We start from the raw sequence: 23,285 nt of genomic DNA, 5'->3' as shown, positions 1-23,285 counted from the left end.
GACATGAGTGAATACAGGTTTATTGTCCTCTGACTCATCATGAAGGACACAGAGATTTATGTATGCTGGACTGAATTCCAGTTTGTATTACTGTGTAGCTCAGTGTCTGTAGTTTTACACAGTGAAGTTTATAAATAGTCTGAGGGGATGTGTTCTGGATAGTAGCTAACAAGATATGTAGATATGAAATTAAGTGCCTGTTTTTCCCGTAAATTTTCAGCTTGCAGTGAGCATAGCTGGATTAGCTAACGTGAGCACGCAAGCACTCAGTTACAGCCGTTCTGGCAAACCAGAGGTCTGCCTCTTCAACCAGGGCCGTCAGCAGGTGGCCAGAAATGGGTAAGAAAAGATCAAGTGTCTTTGAGACTTATCCCCAGTAGTATCCTACTCTGAGCCAAGTTTCATTTGCTGCCTCCTGATTCTTTTATAGGAAAACAAGAAGTAAATATTGATCCTTAGCTAAATTTCCATTTCCTTCATAATTCTGTAGGCCTTTAACGCTTCTCCGGGTTGATCTCTTTATACAAAACGTTGTTCTGTTGCCTGATAGCAGCATAGGCTGGCTTGTTCATTCCTATCTCTGGACTTTTTATTTCCCCCTAACACACTATTTTCATGCACAGCAAACCCTTTACAGAAATGCAAACTAGAGTATCAATGGCAATGTCTTCTGGCCTGCGTGCAAGGAGAAAATTGAAGTGTGAATTGCACTGCCTGAGGAGTGCAGAGCTCTTTTCCAAATAAACCCAAGAAACTGTTCTTTGTCTTTAATTTCACTCGTGGTTTTCATTAACTCAAAGATAAAATTATTACTTCTGTTCTGTATATGCAACAAAGTTGTTATCCTTTGTTGTTTTTGTGTAAAACCTACCACCTCTTTTGTTTTAAGGAAGCGTTGTCTCTGCTTTCTTGATCCAGGCAGGTAAGATGTTTGTGACTCTTGTACGTTTTTACTCAGATACAAAGAAAGGGTTTAGGTGTCTTGCATCTATCATAGATGACATAATGATTACAGTGTAACAAATCTTGATATGCAGCAATGGGAACAACTGACTAGAGTTCTGGAGCCCGTGTTTTGACTTGTAATTTAAGAGGTAGAAAGCAGACGACTTGACCTGCAAAAACCCCACAGTCAGCAAAGATAAAATTCCTTTTGTAGTTGCAGAGGGAAGTCAGAAAAGATGAACTATAAATGGAAGGAACACATGTTTTATTGTAAGCTCTTGTGATTTGGGAGAGAGAGAGGAGCTGCTGTTTCAGTTCGTTTACATGGACCTAGCTTGGGAGCTGTGAGACAAGTGACTTAAAAGCTGCTGAATTTCTAATGCATACGGTCTCTGATTGAAAAGAATAATTCCTAAGCCTTAAATATGACTATCGTTAACAATATCTGGTAGCCTTCAGCTGAATAAACCCTTTTTTTGTCATCAGGGTCATAAATACGGTTACTGAGAAGCTTCAATTTTCTTGGCATACACCTAACAAGTGATAATATTACTGAGAAATTATTTGCTTATCAGCAATATACAACACACAGGAATGGAGACTATCCTGTGTCCAGCTTTTGGCATTGCTGTGTGCTACAGGAGTCCCTGTCCAAATCACACAGAAAACTGGTACATGCTAGATTAGTTTGAATCAATCTGTAGGTGCTACAGCAGGCATAAAATTCCCTAATTCCGCTAACCAAGGCTTCCACATCAGTTATGCTGTGGCGTAGCAAAGGGCAAGAGAGAGCCTGAGGCACCCAAGTGAAAAAATTAGAGTTTCTCAGATTAAATTCTGTATGCTTCTCCCCAACTTCACCTGACTTGTGAGTGACCCAGAACTTTAAATTTCCTTGTGGTCCCACAGGCAATAGGGGTTTTCTTTACACAGAGGAACCCCTTGGACTGCTCTGTCTTCATCTCCTTCAATGATTGTTCACCAGTATTTTCAGAAATCCTGCCTCCAAACGTGTAAAAGATAATTTAGAAAAAACTGAGCAGCTGAGTCAGTGAATGTGACAACTCCTATTGGTTTTTTTTCAAGAATATTACATTCAGCAGGAAAGGGTGGTCCTACTTGAGCTTTAGATTTCCTTCAGGCAAATTCTTCCTCTTACTTTCTTATACTTCTGTGACTCTGTGTGCAAAATCTGTGTGTACTTTTGATCTGTAAAGTGAAAATGTCTCAACGTCTTTGTGTCTTTTTCTGGCAGTCTGGGTCTTCAGTGTCATCTGTATTTTGGCGGTGAGACCATCTCTACTATGAACCTCTACCTGAGGCAACTTGGCTGGCTTGAGAGGGCCAAACAGAACTAACTTACAGTTACAAATACCATACACGTGTATGTCTTTCCGCCCTAAGTATTTCTTTATGAGACAGCAAAAAAAAACCAACCCCAAGATTTCAGGTTTGCCAACTGTTACACTGGATGACTTCTATATGAGAGATACAGAATAAATGGCTGTAAAGAGAAGTGCAGCCATGAGATACATATCTTCCTGACGAGCTTCAGCAGTGACTGGGTCAGTCCTCTACAAAAATATCCGTCCTCTTCTCTGAAAGCCTAACTCATTCTGATGAGCCCTTCTTCTCAGGAAAGGCTTACTGAAATTCGTGTGGTTGTCTGCACCCCTCTTCCTGAGGCTGTTTATGCTTCTAATGTAGAAGCTTTCTAACAATAAATTTCATTCATTTGTTTCTAGAAGTGGTGGGCATGGAAATAAAGTGTATTTTCTGAATTAGCCTTCTACTGGGCAGGTGTTACAAAGGTCACTGTGCAAGTCCTTTTACAAAAGGGTATTAATTAGTCATAAAGTTGCACAAAGTCTTCTGAGAACAAGGATGAGAGCCAGAGCCCTGCTGTGCCACAGTGCCACTTCCTCACGGTGCAGGAGATGATGTCCCCTGTTCCTGTATTTTCCGTGCAGCCCATGATTCTTGCAGCAGAGCAGTAAGTTGCAACACCTATACCGGTGAATATTTTTTTCCACCTCCACTGCTGGTGAAATCTCTGGTTTAGAGGTAGGAGAAGTGCCTTGGAGTTCTGCCTTGAGAGGACCTGCCACGTGGATCTCCCTGCAGCACAAGCAAGCGCTCCAGCAGCACACAATTGTGTAACGCATCTAAAACCATCACTGTCACTTCTTTCTCTCTCTTCTGAATTTTCTGTTAGCTGGCTTCATTTCCCCTTGTTTGTCTTTCTAACTGTTCTGAATCCTAGTGTTGTTCATTTAATACTCTACCCTTACAGCTGGACTCCTAAAATTCATTAATGGCGATGTTGAGCATTGCTTCAGCAAAAGTCCCTGAGCCTCAAGCAGAACATTTACGGCTGACTCAGGACTCTATTCACAGTTTTCAGCAGTCTGGAGGAATCCAAAACTGCAGTCCTTCCTTTCTGTGCCCTTTGGCTGATTCACAATACAATCAGAAGCTGTTTACTGATCAGGTTTGATGGAAAATATCTGCCTTTGTATATTCCTGGGATTTCCCCTTGTGTATAGCAACTGCATGTGAAATGAAGTCATCTCCAGAAAAGGAAGTAGTATTGGGGGGAGGGAAGGAAAAAAAAAAAAAAGAAGAAGAAGAAAAAAAAGAAAACAGGATGCTGCCTGAAGCACGATTAGGATGTTCATGCTATTCAATATGCAATGACTTCTTCAAAGAAAAAGTGACCACTGTGGTTTGAATGCATTAGTTATATTTTTAAGGAAAAAAAAATTGCGTTAGCATTACTCAGGGGCTTTCCAGTGTTTCAGCTGGTATCACTATGTGCTGTCTTTAATATTAAATAAATACCTTTTTTCATTAATCATCATAACTGAAAAGCGATCACAATACATGAACCAAAGTGTTACTCAAACAGATATTTTATTTAATGTGACAAGGCCAAGACTTCCAGGACTGAGGAGAAACAGTAGTTGAGAATAAGGAAGGGACCAGAGAAGATCCTACTTGATCACACTCCATCCCTTACTCCCTGACCTCCTCCTCTATGCAAGTTTCTATCCCCACAGCACTGCCAAAATGGGAAGTCTATTTTCTAGGTAGCCTTTACCTACTTGAGGGTGGAGGATAAAGTAATGACAGTTTTCCCAAAACTGTTCTATTTTCAAACCTATTGCAAAGCAAAGCAGAACTAACAACCCTGTGCTGCATGGGTATTGCAATTCTGATCATCCACCTACTGGTGTAAATTGGGAATAAATGAAAATCTGTAGAGTCATGCTTTGACACTGGATCTAGATCTGAAGAGAACGAGGTCCTGAACTCAGAGGCAGTGAGGTGGTATGAAGCACAACAGCTACTAGGAGATGGAAGAGAGTGCATCGATCTCAAAGTCCTCTGTGTAAATCATCAAGGCATTTTTTATTTTCAGAGTTTCAGCTGTATGGAGGAAAAATCAGTTTGAACTGGAGGTAGAGGGCTTACGTGTATGCTTCTTGCCCCCACCTGAGAGAACAAAAGGTGAAGACAGAAGAACTTGGAGAGGAAGGGGACTGCAGCCTGCATGTCATCCACGAGGGCCCATCCCCATCACATGGGAAGCTGGCGTCTTGTGGGGCTGTTGGACACGGAGCAGACTGTGTGTACATTTACATCACGTGGAACCAAGATAGAGTTTTTAGCTCCTTAAACAAAGACCTCTGACACTGGGGCTGAGGGCGAGTGCTCCCAGGTAAGTGCCACCCTGGAAGCCCATCCAGAACTAACACACCCTAAGGACCTGCTTGCGGGGCAGCACTGCTGGTCAGACGCTGCAGGGACATCAGCGGGCCCTGAGCAGCCAACTCTTCCCCAGGAATTCACTTCTGCTGGTTTATTTACAGGTTAAATAGTTGCCCTGCTGAGTGCGTGGAGCTGATTTTTGCAGATTAAGATTTTCTCTTTATTCAGTGGTGTGTCGATTCTGAGTATTTGCAGTGGAAGACATTGTTTTCCCCTGTTCATAGGTACAGACAACGATTTGGGTTGCAGTGTCACCCGCGTGTTCTGCTTGCCTCCTGCAGCTGTTACAGGTGCTGGACAGAAGTCAGGAAGGTCAGTTGAGATGGGAACAGGCCTGGGTCCTGTCTCTTCCCACCCAGTCCTGCTCCTCAGGAAAAAAGAGCACAGGCAGCACCTCCAGCATGTACTTTTCCTGGCTGGTAATGCTGTGAGGGAAGGTAACGGTCTTCAGGGGAACCAAACTAATTTTTCTTCTCAGCGGCTCTCCCTCTTCTTTCCTTCATTTCATCTTGTAATTTTGTTCCTATATAAAATTGAAAGCCCCATGGAAAATTATTCTGACTTCTTGGCAACTCCTGCTGTGGAGAACTTCCTTCAACTCCCGTGGATTTTGTAACACTGATGAAAAGTCAGCAGCAGGTCAAACGAATGCTTTAGGTATGACCTGTTTTGCCTTCTCCCACTCCTCAGATCTGTGATAGCAAAGGAGAACACTCGTGTGACAGGGAGATTTGCACCTTGTTTTTTTTCCATGCCCTCACAAGTAGCTCTCTAGATTTGTAAAGGCCCGGTGGTATGAAGACAGGATTCATATTTTTTAAGCCCCCGTCAATTGTCTGCAGTTTTATAGCACTTTTGGAAAGCAACTCTGTTTGTGTGTAACATTTCTCAGATTTTGTGAACTTGAAATTAGAAAGACCATCGTTCAGCAGTGTAAATCTATGTCTAGCCATCTTGGTAGTTACATACTGAATCATGTCTCCTCACACCTTAAGCTTCTAGTGCATTTACAATTCACCCACGTGCTTTGGGGAAAGTGATGAAGCTAATCTTTAACTCTTCAAAAGCAAGTGACTTGACAGTTGAAAGCAGTTATTTGTAATGTGACCCAAACACTTCCTACCCACATGGATTTTCTTAACCTGAGGTAGATCCTATCTCTGTGTGACTGATCTGTGTACACTGTGACTGTGGGTCTGATGTTTACGAAACCACCGTCAGCCAAGATCTGAACTATCTTGAACTGTCATGGTTAGAATTACAAGTGGGTTTGTACCTTTTGGAATTCCTAAGGTGTGTCCTGAACTTCTAAAAGCCCTGATTTCCCTCTGCTGCTCCCACCCTACCCTCTCTTCAGTATTATGCTTCAGTGTTGTCCTTCCTGGGCTTGGATTCTCTTTGAATAAAAGGCATCTTCTCCTGTTTATTGTAGGAAAAGTATTTGTCATTGGGATTCAATGAAAGATGTGAAAATTACTGATATGTATCACCATTTCTCTTACTTCCAGCGCAGATCTAATTTACTCTTCTAAGAAGTAACATAATTAGAATACGGGAATTTACCCACTTCAATTTAGCATAAACAGCTGTGTTGACACAGACCATTAGTAGCCAATGCCAAACCCAAATGCTTGAAATCATTAATGTAGATCAGGGATATAAACCTTCAGCAAGGAGTTTGATTTTCCCCAGCACTTTTTTCCCAGAATGTCTGCCAATGCCTGTTTCTTAAGTCCAGCCTGTTGAGGTATACAGTCCTAGTACAGTTAACCAGGAAACCATCTGTTAAGAGTGTAAGGCACGTACTGGGGGTAGTCACTGAGCCAAACGTTAAACCACACACACAAAACAATAGCCCTTCCCCATTCTTCTTAAACGTGACCGCTGAAGAGCTTGGGAATTGTTAAGAGTCATTATAAGCTTTGATTCCTGCATATCTGGCTCATTTTCATTTCGGAAGTGGCATGCTTGACTGCGCGCTGGTTGACAGTCTTTCTTAAGGTTCGTTCTGTCAGTCACACATATTCTTCAGAAAAAAAAATGGGTCACTTCTGCAAAATCTCCATGATTTCTGCAGTGCTGGAGGACGAAAACTGCTTGGGTAGTAGAATGTCCTCCAGAAGATTTTCTCATAGGCTTTCAGATAGTAAATGAGAAATGCAAGAGACCTAGGACTCTCCCAATTCATTAGACTTTATGTTTGCATCTACTTTCTGGCTTTTATGAGACTTAAAAAGTTATCTCCTGATAAGATTGGCCTCCTGTATTCTCGTTTTACTGTTCTACTTGAGGCATTCAGCAAAGTTCTGTTCCACCAAATCCACTAAGGATTTGAGATGCCTTTGAGACATCTTTTTTTTCTTCTTCTTCATGCTTACTGTGTCCTTCCTAGGAGTCCTTGAGATGGTCCAAAAGCAGCTCTGACTTTCCCACCACCCAGGAGGTCTGATGGAGCAAACCTTAGAGACTAAGTATTCCTCAGAGCTGGTAGGGAATAAACAGAGCAACACTGTAAGCTCACCATTCACAGTCTGATTTGTAACACAGCCCTGAGAGCACAAGTTCCCCAGTACTTTTTTTCTGGTATTAGCATCAGATCTGTCACCACAACTAAAAATGTTTTCCCTTTCTCTGAAGTGGATGTGAACAAAACTGTGCTACTTTGAGGTTCACTGCCTGTCATCTTGAAAATATAGCCCTTACGCTGCCTGTAGGCTTCATTTTGCTTTGGAAAAAGATCTTTGCTTCCCTGTATCCCCCAAAGGTATCTTTCAGGTTTATTTGGATTCAAATGTCCCATGTCTGACTTCAGAGATTTCTCACTCCCTATTGCAGACAACCTCCTCGACAAACCATTGCATGAACGCTCTGGGTTGGAAATACTGATGTTCAATAGCACTGCAGGTATGATCTAACCAGATACTTACTATTGCCTCTTCTCGAACCAGGTGGAGAATCAGAGTTTCACAGAAAGACATGAGAGAATGAGGTTGGAAGAGCCCTCTGGAGACACTCAGTCCACCCTCCTAAAAACACGTACGTGCACATGTATGCACCTTCTGCCTCTTCAAAGTAGGGTCAGCTACAGTAGGTGCCTCAGGACCTTGTCAAGCAGGGTTTCGAATATCATTAGGGATGGAGTCTTTGCACCCCCTGTATCCTTTCTTTTTATGTTGGAGTTTTGTCAGGAGCTCCTTGTTCATCCACGCAGGCCTCCTGCTGCCTTTCCTTGATTTCCTGCTTGGTGGGGTGGACTGCTCTTGAGCTTGGCAGGGAGGCGATACCTGAAGATCAACCAGTGCTCCTGAACCCCTCTGCTCTCCAGGGTAGTCTCCCATGGGATTCTTCTGAGCAGATCCCTGAGGAGCCTGAAGTCTGTTCTCCTGAACCCGACAGCTGTGATCCTGTCTTGTTGCCTTGCCCCCTCCTTTCAGGATCCTGAACTCTAGCGTTCAGGGTGCTGCAGCCACAGTTGCCCCTGGTATGATTTATGCTAATAACTTCATTGTTTTGGTGTGGTAACAGCGGAGTGGTATTTCTCAGACCCGCAAGGAGCACCACTACAAAAACTGTAGTCAGTTTTTTGCCAGAACCTGACCCCATGACTCAGTGCCACCTGTACTGATGGGTGATTCATGAATCCTGGCAAAGCAGTTCGGTGGTGACGGTTAGTTTGGCAAGGTATGGCATTCAGAGTTTGAACCTTATGTCCCACCTTGAGTCTTAGAAGACCTCACAGCACAATAACATGGCTGCTTTAACACTCCTCCTACTGCACATGAGCTTCATTGTTGCTTTTGTGTTGGCTGCAGATTTGGTACCGATCGCAGGTGGAGCGTGATGAGCATTTCCAGAGTGACTCTGTGAGCATGGCAGGCCTAGCAAGCTAACACAGGTGGGACGTAAACAGTTTTTTGGGCAATATTACCTTAAAGAGTAATTGCCAAGTGCCATATTCATAGCGTTTGACTGTCCAGCACTTACATACAGTTGTGTTAACTTGGAGCCATCTTTGGTGAAAGCTTGCAATTACAGACACGGCACTGCAAAGGTCCTGTACTCACACTGCACCTCTCAGAACTGTTTCTGGAGTTTTAAAACACTTTTCACTGTGAAATGAAAGTCACTTTGGAAAGTATTGCAGATCATAAAATTGCCCAGTTTTGTATGCCAGGAGCAGTGACAGGGGCTCAGGTGCTTTATCTCATTCCATACAAGTGCTGGTTAGTTGTAAACCACTGTGCGTTTATTAGTTATGTGGATTTGTCTTGCCCTTTAGTGAGGGAGATGTAACAGTGGTTTTGATCGGGGAATGGTTACTAAACCAGAGTTTGAAAATTTCCTTCCAGTTGAAGTTGCAAAATGAGCAGGATGTGCACTTGTTGACTTGTACGTCACTGTTCACCTTTCGCACGAGTTTTTGAAGTATGCTATAGAAGTGTGGGAAATAGAACAACTACAGATTACATTTGAACTCATACCTTTTTATTATAATCTTTAAATAATAAGGCTTGATTTTCAAGGTATGGAATTGAACAGGAAGGGAGAAAATTAGTTGTGGAGTATATTTGTGCAGCCTCATTGAAATTTTTAGTCTTTCATGCCCAGTTTCAAGATAGAGCTCAGTTTATCATCGATTTTTGGAACACTGTCTGCTAGAATATATATTCAGAATGAAAAAGCTGATGTATATTCTTTGTTGCTCTGGCGTAAACACTCCTGCCATGATAGGCAATAAGATCCAGTCCAACACTTTGTAGCACAGTAGTACTTTCTGTCACGTACTTTTTTCATTAGTGTTTTGTGATACTTGTTTATGAAGTTACTAATTAAAAACTGTGTGTCATGTCTTAAACTCACCATAGTGCATTCCGAAAGAATGCTTGTAATTCTCTATAAGCCAGTGCATGTCCTGCTTTTTTCACAACCCAGTCTGAAAGGAAATGCCAAACATTATGGTAATCGTTTACCAAAACAAATTTCAGATGAAAAGCATGTGTCTGTAGCAGAAGGCATAAGAGCAAACAAATTTGGGTTTCGTACACATTTTTTGAGTACTTACAAGATTTGTTGACAGTAAGAAGTGTAAACCAAGTGGCACAAGTTCAAACCATGAATGAATTGCTTCCCTTCTGACGATACTAAAAATCACATTTTACTATTTAGGCAGAACATTAAGGCCAGTTGTGTTGCACCATGGTGAATTCCTTGGAGTCCCTCCTTATTGATGTCTCCTTATTTCTTCTCTCAGTCAAAGATATTTCCTAATCATCAACAGTTATTGGGCTGTCTTACTATGGTTTGGACAGGTTAGTCCAGAAAGGAATAGTGTTTCTCATCAATGTGCAGTCAAATGAGAATTTCAGTGGAGGACTTCTGGGACTGACTGTGGGGTCTGGGAATAGGAATGGGCTGAGATTTCTGAAGTGCTCATTGTTGCAGACAAATTTGTTTCACTTCAATGCCTGTCATTTTTTTTTAAGGCTGATACTTTTTAATTTTTTTTGAGGGGGTCCCATTTTATACTCTGACTCCATAATAGCAGTAGTGAAATATCTGAGGAGACGATGTGCAAGCTGCACTGCAGAGGTAGGAACAAGAGGCCAGGGCTGAGGAAGGCACAGTAACTTCTTAGGCTGGCTACCCCAAAGCTGTATGTCTCTAACAACATCCTTAGTTGTAACAACACAGCCTAGAAAATCATTTACTGTAATCCACTGTATGAAGCGTCAGGCGTGCTGTATTAGCTGGCAGATAATATCTGAAGGATTAGCAACAATTGCTTTAAAGCCTTAAAGGTGCCATCAAATTAATTTACATGACACAATAAGACATAATGACATTTTTAGCACAGAATGAAAGCTGTCTTTATTAAACACCTTACTAACATATACATCTCTTCTCCATTTTGTGGGATGTTCAACTACGTTGGCTCTTCCTGGTAGCAGCAATGAGGTGTGCTGCTAGCACATATTGGTGTAAGGAAGTGTTGGCTGTCTCTAATAATACGTGGAATGCCTTAACCTCCACAGCAGCCAGTGAGGGTATCAGGTACTAGGCGCTGCTCAGGGAGCAGTCAGACCATACTGTTACTGTTTCTAGTTTACAGCTACTATCACAAATATAGCATTACAGCTAGGGCACCGTGTTGCATGTGACTGCTATGGTATAAACGGAAAACAAGCAGGCTGCAGGCAGAAGAGCAGTTGCTGCCTAAGGTGAGTCACTCACTGACATTCCTTGTGTCTTTCTAACTGTGAGTATGTCTCCCCTTGCTGTCAATCTGCAAAAGGCAATGGCCATACATTGCATCTTTGCTGCTTTTCAGGGCCTCATCCTCAAGCGCATGTACCGGCCATCGTTCGTTTAAAAATTAATCATTCATTGTGGGGACATCCAAAGGCTATTTTCATCTCATTCTTTTACTTGGAGGCAGGAACTTGGTAACGAGTTCCAGCAAGGCGAAAAATCATACCCACATCGTGTTGCAATCTCATTGCGTTGCAGTGTCATCCTGGGAGCCCTGTGTAAGTCACTTCTGCACTAGTGGCACGCAAGGAGGATGCTGTCATTTCGTGCGAGCAGTGGTGGTCCCTCTTGTGTGGTAGCAGGGTGGCTCAGCATTTTAACATTTCTGTTAAGTGAAATGCTTCTGCTCCGAGCAGGCAGCATTTCACCACCATTCAGCCAAAGTTCCTGGCGTAGCTTGTTAGTGGGTTCAGAATATTCATCTGTTCCTGTAAGAGGATCAGCAAGTGGATGCATTTGATCTCTCTCTCAGCATAAACCCAGCAGACAGCACACACTTGCAAACGTCAGGAGTGGAGAGAGTGCCTATACAGAGTTTCCAGCAGCACTTGCAGTCTTACCAGATGGAGTCTTAGAGCCATTGGTGCAGGGCTTATGGCAGGTTGAAAGACTCCAGCACCAGCAAGCACCCCGTTTTCCTATTTTTGAAGAGTATCTAGAATAACAGGCTACTCGTCTGAAGCCAAGCTTGTGCACAAGGAGTAGCAGGGGTGACAGACCTGAGGTGCTCTGCCCACCACCCCATCACTGAGCTGCAGCTCTTAGAAATCAGAGGAGCCTTTCCTCACCCTGCAGCACTCTTGCACAACCAGCAGCTACTCGCTTTTATCGAAAGCAGCAAAGAGAAGGCCCAGATCACAAAGCTGAGATCGGAATCTGGATCTGAAGCTCCTGTTCCCGTGTGGGTGTTTGAACACAGAAATTTTGTCGTGAGGCTCACCCCAAGGATAATGAAACCACTTTGTGAGAAGAAAACATAGATGTGCATGTTTTCTAGCTAGCGTTGTCTGGTATGTGATGTGATGTTAACATTCTGCAGGGTAACAGCATGGCCTTTGATATTCAAGGTTGTACCCCTGGATCTGAGTGTGGATACTTAAATAAGCAGCCTGATTTTCAGGTCTGTAACTGCTGTCAAAGTTGCTGGTTATCTGTGAGAACAATAAAGGCAATTTCAGTATCTTCCTTAAGAATCTCAAAGGTGAGGCTGTAATCCTCAACGGTCATCCCGGAGCAAATTAATTATCTCAGAAGATTTTTTATTTCTTTGTGCTGGACTTCTCTCTAGAATTACATAGCCACATAGATTGAAACTGCCTGTTTCCCAGGAGATGTGTTTGAGTTACTGTGACTCTGTTCTAGAGATTCAGAAAAAGAAACATGCTGAAGTAGACAGCATGAAGGGAAGTTAGTTTACGGCCTTGAGAACTGAGCAATTAACACTTTTATTTTATGAAAGATTATATACACGTTAGAAAACTGGAGGAAAGGATTGCCATTGGGTTATGTGATTGAATAAAGTATTGGAACAGTTCTAAGGCAAAAGGCACAAGAGCAGACCCCAGACAATGCAAGGGAAACAGGGTTTTCTTGTTGCAAAAGTAGATCTGTGAGTTACCATGTATACTTTGAAGTATGGATCTAGAAGACCTTTGAAAGAAATATCACCTTCATTCTGTCTGTTTTGCTCAAAAAGATGCAAATTACAGGTATGAGCTTATCATTAACATTTTAAGCACTTTAACCTTTTGAAATGGAAACAGAATTTGTAACGCCGCAGAAAAAAAGAAGAGGCTTGCTTTCTTCCTTTCTGAAATAAATATACCTTTTAATCCCCTGGGAAGATTCAAACAGTATATTTCACCCTCATTGCGTTTCAAACAAATAAACTGACACAGAACAAAGAATTTGAGTTGGATTAGGGCTTTGCTCCACACCTTAAAGCCAGGAAATTCAGCTACAGGTGACACACCCATTCTCAATGCAAGCTGTTTTTCTTTTCATAGTAATGCCAGGTATAGGCGCTAGCAGAAAGCCAGATTTCCTGCCAGGAGGTGATACAGGTCACACTTCTAATGTAGGATTTGCATGATTTATTTCTGTTTGGAATGGCTTGACCTAATACGTTGCTGGGGATTGCAAGGGGCTTATTCACCTCACTGGAGTCACCAGCTTCCCTATCACACTTCCAACTTGCATAATCTGCTATTTCCCCCCACCCCATCTCACATGCCTTAACAAGACTGCTTAAGTGAAGAACACAACCAAGATTTTCTTCTGGTATGTGATATAGTACAAGCCCCAAGTGTCTAGGTGTCCCACCACCTCTGCCATTTTTACAACATCAAATTATTTTCTCATGTGCATAGTTCACCACTCTTTGGAATTCAGAGGTTTAATAGCTCTGTTTCAGAAGATGTGAAACAGGTGAACATAATAAGCATTTGATAATTTAATTAATTATTTTAAATAATTCTTTAAATATTTAAATAAATTAATTAATTTAATTAATCATTTAATCATTTAAGCATTCGATCCATGCGAATATTTTACTTCAAAAAGCCTGAGGTGAAGCATTATGAGCAGCCACCAGCAAGAAGGGGATGTTACAGGAAGTTACCAACTGAGTATATTACTTACTCCAGAAATAAATTCACAGAATCCATTTGAAATCATCTTTATTTAAACACAGATTGCAAAGCAAAACATCTCCCCTGCTGTTACTTGAGTACCTACATTTAAATAGATCTAGATTTATTTCTAACTAATATCAACATAATGTTTTGGATCTTGAGATAGCAACCAGAAAACACTACAAGGAGTCAGTGCTCAAGTTCATAGCAAGTTGAGAGCAGGTGGGTGTCAGGGCCCAGCAAGGACCAGCTGCTCCCCAAGAGACGGGGAGCCAAGCACCATAACCCCCAGCAGCGCAGGGAGCTCGCTGCCTGGGCGCCCTCCTATGGGACTGAGCCAGGTGGGCCAGGCAGCCCCAGAGATCACAGCCAGGGTCAACCACGAGCCCACGTTGCCAGGCCAGTTCGTGGCAGTTAGGCATGTCCAAGATCAGATCAGAAAGTCAAGTGACAGGTCCAGGGTCTGGATCAACGCAGTCCATGGCCAGGCAAAGCTGAGACTGAATCGGAGACAAACACTCCTCCACCAGAGTTCAAAAAGACTAAAAATGCCAAAGCCTGACCTTAAATGAGCTTCTGGGCCCGTGGGTGAGGGTGTTTCTGGGGAGGCTCTAGGTGAGGCCCATCAGGGCTGCTGGGGGCGATGGGTGTGCTCTGGCCGCAGGCAGCCTCTGTTGGAGTGATGTCCCCAGTGCTGGAAATGCTGTGTTTTCACCTGCTTGTCATTGCTAGAGGAGTTCAACGAGGTCATTAAATAACTTGGCTGGAAGTACTGAAGTGGCAAAGCTTAGTAAGACTCAACAGCCTTTCTTCCTTCAGCTACAGCCTGCAAAAAATGGCGTTTCAGCTTAAAAGACCTTCTGTGGCTTTTCTGAATGTCTGATTTCTTACCCAGAACTCCTGTACAGAAATAAAACTCAGGCTAAATCATTCCTGAACAACAAAGGAAAAATACAGAAGTTTTCCTTCCAGTTACGGCAGTAAAGCCCTTTATGAATCTCTTTGCCTTCCATCTTCAAATGACAACTGAGCTTTAGAGACATATCCCCTGTTTTTTTTTAAATTGCCTCCAATGCATGCCTCTCAGTGTAAACAGTCCTTTAGTGCAATGCTGTGAGAGGCTGCCTGCTCAGTGTCAGACACCAAAGGGATTTTAAATCACAGGTGCTTGCTCTGGGCTTGATCTCGTGTCCCTTGACAGCAGTGGCAAAATTTCCTGGTGGTGTGTTTCACGGTCCAGTTGTTGGCTGCAAATGCCTTTGGATTTGCAGAAAGCTTGAAAGCATGATTTTCAGAGTGCATCTTCGCTTCTTTTTGTAGGCCAGATATATTTGAATCTGAAAGTAGGTATCCAAACCCACATCATTGTTTCAAAAAAGCCTTGTCTGTGGATTTCACCATTCCTTATGTTTTTAATGTTAATACTTTTCTCACTAGTGATGATGTTTCCTACCAGATTTATTCATATTCCCAAGTGAGAGGTGTTACATAGAGACAGCTTGCTACTATTAACAGGCATTGCACAATTTTTTTTCTAGGGAAATTGCTTATACTGTTGTAGCAGAAAAAAAAGAATGAAGATGTATTCCTATCACTGACATCACACACAATGAGATTAAGTGTCCAAACATGGACTTAAATTGTGTTCTTGAGAATTGCTTCAAACAGGAAAAGAATAAACTGATGCCTGTGTGATTTTCAGAACTTGGTAACAAAGAAGCACTCATATTTTATTTTATGCGAAACAGAATAATTTATGATACTACATTGAAAGGAACCTGCAGCAACGAGTTGCTGAATGTATACACAAACCACCAGGAAACAGCAGGGTGCTGCCTGGGTGACTGAGCCTTCTCTTTCGAACACAAGTGCTCCATTGTATTGTCAAGTCTGTTTTGGAGTTTGTGCTCGTAGTGTTTTGCTATGTTGTCTTCAGGCACGTTGGCCTGGTCTTGACAATAGTCAGATTATCCATAAGCATCATAACTGGTGAGACATTTATGAATGAGATGTGCCATTCAATGGCCATGGTGAAAACAGCGTCTAACAGATGGTGAGGGTCTAATTCTAGGAGAAGTCCTCTCAACAGAATCCTCTTGTCGCACTAGTCCCAGTATCACTCCCTGTCTTTCACATAAAGATTTTATTTTCTGCCCATTTAGCAAGAAGAGCAACAGGATAAAAAAATAAAATAAAATATCTATACTTCCTGCAGGTGATCCAGTGCTGGCACGCCTCCTGTCTCAATCATTTTAGGTGCTGTCAGATCCAGCAGATAAGAGCTCAGCCCTATATACCTGATTGCAGTGTTCAATGGGATACAATGTTTTGTCTCTTTGCAATCCAGAACCTCATTAATCTGAAAGCTGAAAGAAAGGAAATATTCCTCTTTACAACAATGGCAGAAGTAGCCTCTTGCACTTACGACAGAATGGGCTGGGGTGGCTGTATCCATTTCTTGTTTTGTCCAGGATTTAGCATTTTTGGTCCAGGTTTTTTCCTTTAATAATAATGTAGCTTTGCTAGGGATGTTGGTATTTCTTTTTGGAAGTGCTTCACTAACAACTTCAAGCAAGCAGGTGGCTGTAGTATTGTTTCAGCTTCTTTGTCCAGGACCAGTTATCTTTTCTGTCATCAAGCCATTGTAGGGCTTATAACCAAACCCAGACATCTCATGCCCTCTTTCTGTGCTTCGTTCTTGTCCAGGAAGGTCTGCTGATGCCCCTGAGGATGGGATGGACCCGTTTTCTGCTGCACATCTGCCCCCGCAGCCTGGGACCTAGCGCAGGGACCCCTTTGGCAGGGAAACCCTCGGTGTGGTAATGCAGGTGAGTCAGCTGGCTACTGGCGAGGTATGAGACACAGGTGTATCCCAGTCCATCCCTTCCCTCCCTCTTTTCTGCCCCAGGTCACCACAGTAAATGTAGCACAATAAAATGTAATTGCAGTGCTTCTTAAGGCAGTCTAATTAGGGAGTCGGGTTTTTCCCCGTGTATCTTTTAGCCAGGAGGGGTTTATATACGTGGTAAGGCAGCAGTACCTATGCATGAAACATCGAGGAGCCACTCGGAGGTTCATCCCACACCGGCTGTTCTCTCGCGTAAGGATTCCCAGATCCGACGGGGCAGCGGCCGCAGCCCCCGCTGGCTGCTCGGTGCGCCCAGGCAGATCCACAGCTCCACCTGGAGGCCAAGCCCGACACAGCAGCCTCTTGTCACGGCCTTCAGAGCTTGCTCTTAGGGATAGTCAGAGACAGGGCAACACCGAATCCAAAATCTGTATCCCCAGCCCTGCGCTGCTCATGCGTATCCAGTTCGTTCCACCTGAGCGACTGCTTATACACGAGAGCGTTTTGCTGGCACCTGGAAGTGACCGCTGCCTTGTGCCTGAAGTTGTTCCCCACAGTTATCCCTTGCTGTAATCACATATTGGTATTATTAGATATGATCAAAAGGTCGCTGACGGGAGACTTGTTTGATACATGCTGTGCCATACTTAGGCTGCAGGTGGAGTGTTTCAGAGGACAAGGAGAACTCTTTCCTCTCTGTACGTAACAGCTCTTTGAGATGGAAGTTCACACCTTCCTGATGCCCTTCATGTCAGAGCACAGGTCCCAAAGCAGCTCTGTGGGACCCAGGCCACCTCTCTCCAACAAGAGAAATGTCCTGCCTTCTGTTTCTAACTTTTTATTCTTCTGCATGAGTAATTTCTCCTCTCCTTTCTTAAAGGACTCTTTGGTGGTGGACATTGTTGATTTCGTCCACGGAGCCAGCGTGTCCCTGCCACTTGGGATCCTAGCAGGCATCCTAGCAGGTCCTGAGCCATGGCTTTCACCAGCAAAAGCTGTGCCAACCCTTCCCTGATATTCTAGGTGTAGCCCTGTGTTTGCTGACTCTAGCCTTTGTACTTTTTTCCTACTGATTTGCCTGGTAAAGGCATCAATTTACTGGTCTGTGGTTTTCCAGACTTTCAGAAGACTTACCTTTAAACCCAGGCCATTTTCAAATCTGATACCAAAGGCAGGTGTAAACGAGAAGTTTGGGATCTGCTATGTTTTATCCCTGCACATAGCATGCTAGACTCAGTATTCATGTCATGTTTCCTCTGATCATTCTTCAACCCTTGGAAGCCACCTTTCAGTCTAATAGCCCCCTTAACACTGTTTAATTACATGGGCCCTTAAACATCTTCCCGACATAAACATAACAGTTCTTTTTTCTGCACTCCAGAGTCAATAGAACATTCTCAAAAGTGGTAACTCTGATACACAAACACTGACAGCTCTAACAGTGGAAGAGCAAATTCATCTCAGCTTCACCAAGTTAAATACAAGGGTTTTGTCAAAATGAATTCTGTCAGCCCACGAGCTGTGACCTTGGGGCTATAACGCCTCGTGGTACTTGCACTTCACTGCACCCTCATTATCAGCCTTACAGGGCAGGCACTGCTCAGTTCGGAGGTGTTTCCCCGTGTTGCGGTGTTGCTGACACCAGTTCGATACGATTATTGGTGGTTGTGTTAGAACTGTGGTTCTTTCAGTTCTTTAGAGACCAGGAAAAAGGCTAACAATCATGTCATCAGAAGCATTTGTAGTTCCAACAGCCACAGAGAGGTGAAGTACTGAGAGACAAGCCCAGTGTAAGCGAGGTGGTTGGCATACAAAATAACTTTTATTAATATACCGCCTTTACGTGGAACTTTTGAATGCAACAGCATTTACTTAGTTTATGTACCAGAGAAGGCTTGCAATAACTTGTTTTTCTGGAAGGAGACTTAGTGGAAAACACAGCTAAAGAAAATCAAACAAGATGAGGATAGACAAGCTAAGTGAGAGCTGGCAGACATAAATTTTACATTCACAAGAACTTCTGACAAAATCCAAGAGCCATTTCAGTTTTCTTTCAGCTGGTAAATTAAGTATAAAAATATACATTTTGTAAGGCAAACTTAAAGTTATGAAATTTTAGTTCTAAACAGCATTCAAACAGCTACTGTATTAATTAAAAAAATTACTGCACTCTTGAAAATGCTTTAACAGCGTACCATTAAAATTATTTTGACTCCACAGAGGCCCTGGCAGCTTGTAAAATATAAGTGTTGCAGTGACATGCACAACTGGGCCGTAGATCTAAGTTCCTGGATACAAAAAACACAAGGCATGAGGACGTGGATATTTAAGACTCAGGCCTTTTTAATTACTTCTGCCGTTGTGTTTGCTTTTTGTAGGAAAATAAGAAAAGCAAACAAAACCAGTTTAAATTAAGATCTTTGAAATATGTCTTAAGATACAGTGCCAGGCACGGAGGGAGATGGAGCAGAGCAGCATAGCCATGACTCACGTCGGGTCTCTGGTGCACGCTTTGCTGCAGAAGCCAGCAGGGGCCAGTGGAAGCTCACCAGGCTGGGCTACAGAACACCTGCCACCCAAGCCCAGCTAGCGGTGGCAGGTCCCCTACCCCACTGCTTCCCTGGCAGAAGTTTAGCTGCTCAGCACACCCCTTGGTCATCTTGCTTGCTAAAAGTCTCCTCTGGTACCTTAACAAGGCAAGCCGAGCAAAACCAGAGCTTGTAGCCACAAGGAATCAAGAGTCCTAGTACCACACAAGGTCACAGCAGTGAAGCAGGACCAAAGTAAAGCTAAGAAATCCATCCACAAATCACAACCAGATCACCCAGTGATTGCCTGTCCAGTCTAGAGTGACAAGAAAGCAATCCATTCTGCAGATCAGGATCAGTAGGGCACAGACACATCTGTCGCTGAGACCAAAATCAATACTCTTCCAGCACGACCCAGAGTAACTCCTCCAGGCTGAGCTTAAATAGGGTCATAGGCCCATGAGTGGGAATCAGGGGGTGAGGAGGTTCCCATTAGGCAAATCAGGGTCATTAAGGTGAATTGGTGCCCTTGGAGTGCAGGCACTGAAAGAGATGTTTCCATATTGCAGCATGCATGTGTCATTGCTGTATGAAGTCCGTTATGCTGGGAAAAAGCATATCCTCCACCTGGCAGGGGCTTGCTTGATGGTGGGGAGAAGATGAAGCAGAAGGATCTGACTCCAGAGGAATGTCATCTTTGATGAAATTTCAGGTAACAAAGGCAGCTGTCTGAGGACAGCAGAGACAAAGGATGGTCTCTCTTGGAAAAGCATGGTAATTTAACTGCAGATCTGTGGTGGTCTATGTCAAAAGAGCGATGCCAGGCTTGAACGTTCACATCGAAATGTAAAAATGGTTGCGGATCTATGAGTCTTCAATTTCAGGGTATTTCACTAGATATTCCTATGAAAACAGGCTGAGAGAGTTGGGGTTGTTCAACCGGAGAAGAGGCAGCTCCAGGGAGACCTTACATCGGCCTTCCAGTACCTAAAGGGGCCAACAAGAAAGCTGGAGAGGGACCTTTACAAGGGCCTGTAGCGATAGGGCAGGGGGGGAATGGTTTTAAATTAAAGGAGGGTAGATTTACATCAGATATGAGTAAGAAGTTCTTCACCGTGAGGGCGGCGAGGCGCTGGCCCAGGCTGCCCAGGGCAGCTGTGGGTGCCCCATCCCTGGCAGTGCTCAAGGCCAGGCTGGACGGGGCTGGGAGCAGCCTGGGCTGGTGGGAGGGGTCCCTGCCTGTGGCAGGGGGTGGGAACTGGAGGGTCTTCAAGGTCTCTTCCAGCCCAATCATTCTGTGGTTCTATGATTCTATGATATTCCTTAACTTTTCACAGCAGTGTCTGAAATTTATTGCTGTAAATGAAGGCTTGAAAATTCGGTGCCATCTCTTGCAGCATTACTGAGCTGACTACTGCAGGAGTGCACGAGGCCAAAGAGGATCTGTGCGGATACCAGGCGTTCTGGGAGAGGAGCATTCAGCTCCCTGTCCATATGCCTCCAGTAATAGCTGGACATTTACTGCTCAGGTGCGGTTTCCATTTCTGCAATACCTTTTGCATAAAATTTCATGTCTGAAATTGCTTCCATTCCTGCACCTGTTAGAACCTGTGCTCTCTGCACAGAGCTGGATGAGCATACCATCCGACTTACAGTCCTAAAACCACTCCTGTTTCTTTACAGCTTTTTAGTTGATTGACCCTCCTCTCATTGGAGACTGTCTCCGCCACCCAGCAGCCCATGGTTTCCTGCGGTGTGGATCACCTCTTGCAAGCGTGGTACATCTTCCCTGTGCAGCATACGCTGTAGAAGCTGGGACAACACCATCCCCGAGGCTGAATTTGCATTTCCAGTGGGCAGCTTGTTCAGATTCTTCACTTGTAAGGACATGTGTACTGGCTAGAAGCAAGGTATCGCCCACAGGGCTGAGAATGACAGTTTCAGATGGAGCAAATTCCAAACTGGAAGACACACCCTCCGAACAACTGCACAGGGAAGGATCCTTCCAGAATTTCAGCATCTCCTAAACAGCTATTGACTTGTTTTTGTCGCTTTCACAGGAACAAGCAGAGTTCATAATCCAAATCATATAGTGATTTTCTGTACTGCCATGTTCTGTTTGCCTCCTTTCTCATCTGGCTTTGATTTTCCAAAGCATTTCTAGACTGGAAAGGCATTCAGATATCCTCAATGCTGAGATCAAATTTTAGCCTTGTTAATTCCCATGAAACGTAGCGTAGGTTGTAAATGTGTTAGCCAAGCACTGAGAGAAGATTTAGTCCTTCAGAGTTAGAGGCTCTATTGTTCCAACCAGCGCCACCGAAATGCCAGCACCGCCTCTGCCATCAAGCCGAGACGTAACTGCCACCTATCGCGCACAGTGCTCACCGCACTCTAGGACCTGCTCGTAAGAGTTTGGGCCTTGGATACCTGAATGAGAAGTAAAATGTCATCCATACAGTTGGACGCTCAGGAGAAGAAGAGTTATGACACAGTAAGTATATAAACGTATTTACTCTTGGTAAAATATTCTAGGCACCTGGATGCCCACAGGGGTTATTTGGTGTTGTAATAGAAAAGCAGCAGTATAGAAAGAAAGGAGTATTCCAGAGCAAGCAGTTGCTGTGTCTATGGGGTGATTTTCAGTAAGACTGAGCAGCATGGAGCAGTGTCTCAGTGTCAGATGATGAGCTATGGAGGTCTCTTCAAACCGCCAAGCCCAAGGCAGAGCCTCTGAGTCAGCCCAATCTGTTTTGCTTTGCACTTGCTCCTTTGCAGTGCTGCTCTCTGTTGTGCTGATGTGAGATTTTCAAGAGCAAATTAAAAAATAAATGCCACAGATGCTTATAGATCATCTGCTCCACTGTCTGTTTAGAAGTACAAAACCTAAAAAGTCAGCTCTCTCCCTGAACAATTTTTATGATGCACTTCAAGGATGTTATTTGCTTATGCAGTCAATATTCATTATGGAAATGTTTTTAAATCTCAGATGTTGCTGGTTTTATACTAGCTTCCCAGCAGTCTGATGTATCACTCAAGTTGTTTGCACTTAGCAGCATACAATGAAGAACTGCATGCCAAGCAGGGCCACTGGCACGCAATGTAACGAACGTCTGGACTGCGCAGCAACTGTGAGCAAAGGAGCGTGGGCTGCTCAAACACAGAGGCGGGCTGCAGCTGCCAGGCATTCCCCCCATGCCCACCACCTTCTGATTCCTCACTTCATAGTCACAGAGCAAAGGCGGAAGAGTACTGTTTCTCACGCTATTCCTTTGCAACCTGAAAACTTCCATTGTGCAAAGAATTAGGGATGCACAGGTAACTGAAACGTTTCAGTGTGCTTTGCTGCCATGACAAACTGTATGTCCTCATCTGTACAGGAGAAGCTCCAGTGTGTAACGGCTCTTTAAGGAAATCTGATTTTCTTCTAGAATGGAGGCTAGAATAAATGAGGTGGTGTAAGTGTGAGCATGCTCTTCATACTCTTTATCTGGGCACCTGATAGAAGAACACATCACTGTAGCTGAGCTCTTGCTAGGTGACTCATGGTTCAGTCTCCTAGGTCTCCTAGTGATGTTGCGTGCGCTGAAAGGTTATTTTCCTTCAGTATTGATGGAGTTTCATGATTTTATGCCATCATTGGTTCAGTAAACTAGTCGTGTAAAATTTGGTAGAGATGTCACATAGTTCTGTATCACACAGTCTTTACTAATTTGCTTTATAATCTCAAACTCAGTAAAACATTGGCTAAATACAGTTTCCACATCCTTTCTCGTCCTTACCATTTTCTTGAAGTCTGTAAAGTCTAGCCACACTGGCTAGCATGGCTTATCATTCTTTCTTAAAGCAACTTCCATTTAGTGCCCCAAAGCAGAGTACTGGGTGAAAAAAAAAAGTACTTTCTGTTGGCAAGTGTGAAGAGAATGGTATCTAGAAACCTGAACCATTCTTTTTTAACCACTGAAGTGTTTACATACACAATGGCAAGGTGTTCACATGAGTGCTCTTTAGCCTATATCCAGCCTAACATTAAGCTAATTTGACCTTAGGAGGTTTTTGCTTCATAAGTATGACTCAGCATCAACTGCTATGAAGTAGGAATGTGTATCTTAGTGTAGTAGTATATTTATAGAACCATTGAATGGTTTGGCTTGGAAGGCTCCTTTAAAGGCGTTTTGGTAGGACACTATGTAATAGTGACACTCCTGAAGTGCACTTTACCTCAGACTTTTTTTTCAAATATATCTTGCA

The 23,285-nt window shown here is 43.5% G+C and overlaps 1 protein-coding gene across 1 annotated transcript in view; it reads left to right on the top strand.

Annotated features, from left to right (window-relative positions):
* Positions 1-23,285, top strand: part of RASSF6 (Ras association domain family member 6) — a 129,657-nt gene that overhangs the window by 81,340 nt on the left and 25,032 nt on the right. Inside the window, exons 5-7 of the mRNA XM_080409503.1 lie at positions 890-922; positions 2,201-4,666; positions 16,365-21,528. The gene's annotated coding sequence lies outside the window, so the exon portion shown is untranslated. The remainder of the gene's footprint in view (positions 1-889; positions 923-2,200; positions 4,667-16,364; positions 21,529-23,285) is intronic.

This window comes from Falco punctatus (assembly GCF_963210335.1).
Source record: "Falco punctatus genome assembly, chromosome: 1".
In the NCBI taxonomy this organism is placed as follows: domain Eukaryota; kingdom Metazoa; phylum Chordata; class Aves; order Falconiformes; family Falconidae; genus Falco; species Falco punctatus.
Note: the sequence above shows the minus strand (reverse complement) of the source record. Positions and strands in the feature narration are given on the sequence as shown.